The 6,000-nt window shown below is 45.9% G+C and overlaps 1 protein-coding gene across 1 annotated transcript in view; it reads right to left on the reverse strand.

Moving 5' to 3' along the window:
• The window catches only part of SLC7A14 (solute carrier family 7 member 14), a 67,996-nt gene extending 67,265 nt beyond the window's left edge, over positions 1–731 (reverse strand). Inside the window, exon 1 of the mRNA XM_070754142.1 lies at positions 314–731. The gene's annotated coding sequence lies outside the window, so the exon portion shown is untranslated. The remainder of the gene's footprint in view (positions 1–313) is intronic.
• Between the last annotated feature and the right edge of the window lie 5,269 nt (positions 732–6,000).

A 6,000-nucleotide genomic window follows, 5' to 3' on the forward strand; every position in this document is an offset into this window, starting at 1 on the left:
AAACTCTTTAAAACTCCCCGAGGACCGGCCTCGCCCTAGCTTGACTCAGCCTGTCCCGCGCGCACCCAACAAACTGGGGGACAGTTGATTTGGGTTGCGTTGCGTTGCGTTGGGGATGGAGGGGTGAGGAGGAAGGAACGAGGGATGCCAACCTCTTCTTATCGCATCTTCTTCATTGCATCTTCTAACACTTCCACCCACCCACCCAAAAGCCCCGGTCATCATTTTAAGCTAGAACCGGGAGCGCACAACACACAACACTCAACACTCAAAGCACACACACACACACTCCCTTACCAAGACTTCCACTTACCTCCCGCACGGATGACGGGGAGCGGGCCGAGGGCCGAGGAAGCCCCACGGGTGGCGGTTCAGGTCCTCGGCCGAGGACGCGCGGGCTGCGGATCTGGGAGGCGGAGAGGCTCGGCCGCAAGCTGCCGGGGCTCCGGGGGCTCTTGGGAGGAGGCTTTCCCTTCCTCTGGAGGGAGACCAACCGGGCGGGGCGGAATGGATGCGGAGGGAAGCAGCGAAGCCGGCGGAGGAGCAGCCGCTGCAGCTCTCAGTGGGATGGATGGGTGGCAGGAGGAGGAGGAGGAGGAGGAAGAGGAGGAAGGCGCCTCTCCGGTCCGCAGCTAGGCGCTGCCGGGGGAGGGGCTGGGGAGATGCTCGCCTCGCCGCCGCCTGCCTACTGTTGTGCTGGCGCTTGGGAAGGCAGCCGAGGCCGGCGCCGCGCCGCAGTCCCTCGAATTAACCGAGCGCTCTTCCTTCGGCCGCCTCTTCCCAGCTGCTCCCAGCCGCCACGTGATCCGGCTGCCGTCCCGTGAGAGATCCAGTCAGCCCGACTCTTAAGGAGGCCCCCCACCTTCTACGGCCGGAGCTCTTTGGGCTCCCTTCCCACACCCCGCCAAAACCCGGGTTGGACGAGAAGGGCAAGCGACTGCCTTTCCCAACGCTCTCCCCAAAGCGATCTATCCTGGGACGGCTTCGCGGGAGGCGTTAGTAATAAAAATATAAAGAAGAGGAGGAGGAGGAGAGGAAGAAGAAGAAGGAGAACAAAGAAGAAAGAAAAAGGAGAAGGAGATGAAGAGGAAGAAGGAGAGGAAGAAGAAGAAAAAAAGAAAGAAGGATGGATGAAGAAATAGAAATAGAAAGAAATAAAGAAATAAAGAAGGAAGGAAGCAGAAGAAGAAGAACAAGCAGAAGAATAAGAATAAGAATAAGAAGAAGAAGAAGAAGAAGAAGAAGAAGAAGAAGAAGAAGAAGAAGAAGAACAACAACAACAACAACAACAACAACAACAACAACAACAACAACAACAGAGTTGGAAGGGACCTTGGAGGTCTTCTTGAACTAGTATGATGTAGGGTCTCCTGCACCAGCAGGGGTTTGGACTAGATGACCTGCAAGTTCCCTCCCAACTCTAATAATAATAATGATAAATAAAAATAAATACCCCCCCCTGCTTGGGAGGAGACCCTACTCTACTACAGACGAATGGTTATTCAATATCTTCTTTAAAACTTTGAGTGTTTAGATTTAGATTTAGAACTTCTGGAGGCAAGTTGTTCCACTGGTTAATTGTTTTAACTGTTGGGAAATTTCCCCTTAGTTCTAAATTGCTTTTCTGCTTGTTTAGTTACCACCCATTGCTTCCATCTGGTGCTTTGGAGAATAGCCTTACTTCCTCTTCTTTGTGGCAACATATTGGAACACTGCTATCATGTCTCCCCTGGTCCTTCTTTTCATTAAACTAGCCATGCCCAGTTCCTGCAACTCTTCTTCATATGTTTTAGCCTCCAGTCCCCTAATCATCTTTGTTGCCCTTCTCTGCATTCTTCTAGAGTCTCAACATCCTTTTTATATTGTGGTGACCAAACTGAATGTGGTATTCCAAGTGGTATTAACACTTCACGTGTAGACTTAGGGCAACGGTCTCCAACCTTGGCAACTTTAAGACTTGTGGACTTCAACTCCCAGAATCCCTCAAGCTTGCTGAGGAATTCTTGTAGTCGAAGTCCATAAGTCTTAAAAGTTGTCCTCTCCTCTGCCTTCTGCCCATGTCACCTCCAGACCTGAGGACTGTTGACTCTCCATCTGAGGACTGATGGTTATGCCTCTGTCTCTCTCTGGCAACTTCATTCCCTCTTCCCCCTGGAAGGTCTCGGATTGCCTTGATGCTGGCCCTGACACCCACGTTGCCTCCTCATCTTATTTATTTATTTTTTATTTCATTTCATTTCATTTTTATTTTGTCAAGTACATATTGGTAGTATACAAAGATACAACAATGTTTATATACATGATACTAGTAGTAGTAAGGGAGAAACATTAGGACGGGGTGCACTTCTGCACGCCCCTTACTGACCTCTTAATAATAATAATAATAATAATAATAATAATAATAATAATAATAATAATTTGTATGCTGCCCCTCTCTGGAGAATCGGGTGAGGTCAACAGTGGATAGTCTAAGGGTAAAGTTTTGGGGGTTAGGTGATGATACTACAGAGTCAGGTAGTGAGTTCCATGCATCAACTACTTGGTTACTAAAGTCGTATTGCCTGCAGTCGAGTTTGGAGTGGTTTACTTTACGTTTGTATCTGTTGTGTACTTGTTTATTGTTGTGGTTGAAGCTGAAGAAGTTGTTGACAGGAAGGGCATTGTAGCAGATGATTTTATGGGCTATGCTTAGGCCAGGTTTAAGGCGATGTAGTTCTAAGCTTTCTAAACCTAGGATTGTAAGTCTAGTTGCGTAGGCAGGGGTGGGCTGCTTCCCAGACCGGGGGCGGGGGGGGGGAAACGCAGTGGGGTAGTGAAAATGGAACTCCACCCTAGAGCCCCCAATTTGCACTGAAAGACGTTGAAAGAAAATGCAGGGCGTTCTGCATAAGCCACGCCCACAGTGTGGTAGTAAAAAATTTGGTAGCACTTCACTGTGTGAAGGGTATTCTGTTGTCAGTGGAGGAGTGGAGGGCTCTTCTAGTAAAATACCTCTGGACATTTTCTACAGTATTTATGTCCGAAATGCAGTGCGGGATCCAGACAGATGAGCTGTATTCAAGGATTGGTCTGGCGAAAGTTTTGTATGCTCTGGTTAGTAGTGTGAGACTACCGGAGCATAGGCTACGTAGGATTAGGTTAACAACTCCTGAAGACTTTTTTGGCAATGTTGTTGAGTTGGCTGCTGGAGGGCCAAAACAATGACTTTTGTGAAATCCTTTTTAAAAAATGAAATCAAGTGGCTATTTGAAATGCCATGTAGAGCAAGTGCCAAAAACAATTACATAATTAGATTTTGCAGTTTGCTACATCAGCTTCTTCATTGGACCAAGCTTCTTACTTTAATTTGGAGCCGGTAGGATAGTTTAGTATGCAGAAATCTTCTTTTGTTATCATTTGTATGGTGCTTTGGCATCAAGATTAAGAAAAAAACAGAACTCTGAAAGGTCATTTTGCAATAATGTCTAGAAAGGTTTGGACATTATGTTCTATGTTTGGACATTATGTTCAGGGCTTTTTTTTAAAAAAAAAAAGCAATCAAACTGTACTCATAAGAACCTTTCATAGGTCATCATGACTGTTATATTTCATTAGAGGAAATAAAGAGAATTGGTTAATTTTGTCGGTGATATTTTATATAATAGGATGTATTAGATCAGTGATTTTCAACCTTTTTTGAGCCGCGATACATTTTTTACATTTGCAAAATCCTGGGGCACACCTCCAACAAAAATGACACAAAATGACACTCTAACGCAGTACATATTATACATATAATTAATAATATAGTTTCTAAATGTATTTATACTCACTTAGTGTGAAACCTGGGCCTGTTTCAATGAACACAAAAGGGATATTCTGGCAGGAATGGTAGTTTGGGGACCCATGTTTAATTTCCCCACGGCACACCTGAACATGTCTCTTGGCACACTGGTTGAAAAACACTGTATTAGATAAACACAGCCTCAAGGGGTTTTAAATCTGTTAGTTCTGGCACCTATTCTTTAGAAGTCAGGCCAGTTAGCAACAACTGAGAACTGAGGCAAGTTTAGGGACCAGCAAGCAGAAGAGCACATTTTATGCCAGTACAGTAGCACCTCTACTTAGTGTTGTGATTCCGTCCGAGGCCCCTCAGGGAACGGCTGATCTTCTGTCGGTTTCCTGCTCAGAGGGGGAGGATGAGGAACAGGAGGTGCAGGCAGACGAGGAGGAGGAATCTCAGGCTGAGGAAGAGGGGAAACAGCCAGAGGCCCCCGAGAGGGAGCTCTCCCCAGCAAGCAGCCTGGATTCCTTATAGGAAAATGCACAAGCAATAATCGATCTGCGACAGAGAAGAGCAACACAAAGAAGGGACCAATTAGCTAGGTACTTTCAGCACTAAAGAAGCAACAGCTGGGTTTGGGTGTGGTGCTCTCTGGAAAGGCTAAAAGGCAGACCCACCCTTCCTGGCTTGTGGAGTATTATCTTTGGGAGTCCTGGGACCTGGCTGTGCTCTTTGGCGTCTTGGAATTCTGGTTTGTGACTTTGAATACTGAAACCTTGGGGGAAAAAGGTGGGGGGTCTTATTCTCTACAGTGGTGGGTGTGCCAGCAAGAAGGCTGCTGTATTGTCTGGACATCAGGACTCTGCTGTAAAGTCTCATAACCTGCCTGTGGGGAAGAACAGGTTTTTCTCTGTGTTTATTTTTCAAGCTGTAAAGTACTTTTGCTTTTACCAGCGTGTCTGGCTGTTTTTTGCAGTTGGTGTTGAGGTCTGGGGGCACCCAGACAGAACACTTAGGAACGTATTTCGTTCAGTGACCAGGTTCTTAAGTCGAAAAGTTTGTAAGTGGAAGCAATTTTTCCCATAGGAATGTGTGCAAACCCATTAGGAAAGAAATAAAAGCTTGGAATTTGGGTGGAAAGAGGAGGAGGAAGAAGAGGAGGAGGACAGTCGCTGCCCAGAGCGAAGGGAGCGTTTCTTTTCTCTGGGCGCTGGCAGAGGTTTATTCCCTCTCCAAGTGCCCAGAGAAAGGAAAACGCTCCATCCGCTCTGGGCTGCCAAAGCCTCCTTAAGCACCACCGAAAGGCTCCTCTGGCAAACACTTCCCATGCGTCTAGGACAGTGATTTTCAACCTTTTTTGAGCTGCGGCACATTTTTTACATATACAAAATCATGGGGCACATTGAGCAAAGGGGAGGGGGGCTAAAAAAGTTTGGACAAAAAAATTCTCTCTCTCTCTTCCTCCCTTTCACTGTATTTCTCTCCCTCTTTCTCTCCCTTCCTTCCTCTCTCTCTCCATCCCTCTTTCTTTCTCTCTTCCTTCCTTCCTCTCTTTTTTGCTCTCTTTCTATCTCTCCCTCCTTCTTTGCCTCTCTTTCTCTCTCTCTCTCTTGCTTTCTTTCTCTCTCTTTCTCTCTTTCTCTTTTTCTTTCTTTCTTTCTCTCTCTCTCTTGCTTTCTTTCTCTCTCTTGCTGAGCTTCGCGGCACACCTGACCATGTCTCGCGGCACACTAGTGTGCCACGGCACACTGGTTGAAAAACACTGGTCTAGGACTGTGTGATGTATTTTCGTATGATACACGCAGATCCAAGTACGGTGGCCTTTTGCAACTGACAGATCATGATTTTGTCAATTGATTGTTTTAAAATGCTGGCTGAGGTATTGTTATTGTTGTTTTGTTGTTGTTATTATTATTATTATTATTATTGTTGTTATTATTATTATTATTATTATATCAACAATATAACACAACAAATGAGATCACTATGCTGGATTTCATATTTCATCACCAGTTGGGCGCTTCCGAAGCACCTACCATTGCGTGATATAGCGGCAAATTATGTGCGCCAATCCCAGTAGAGCGGCCTTTTGCAATTGACAGGTGGAGATTTTGTCAATTCCAATGGTTTTCAAAGGTCCGCTGGAAATCCTTTGGCACTGTGCCCAGCATGCCAAGTACTACTGGGACCACTTTCACTGTCTTATGCCAGAGTCGTTGAAGCTCGATGATGATGAT

This window comes from Erythrolamprus reginae, chromosome 5 (genome assembly GCF_031021105.1).
Source record: "Erythrolamprus reginae isolate rEryReg1 chromosome 5, rEryReg1.hap1, whole genome shotgun sequence".
Taxonomy (NCBI): Eukaryota; Metazoa; Chordata; class Lepidosauria; order Squamata; family Dipsadidae; genus Erythrolamprus; species Erythrolamprus reginae.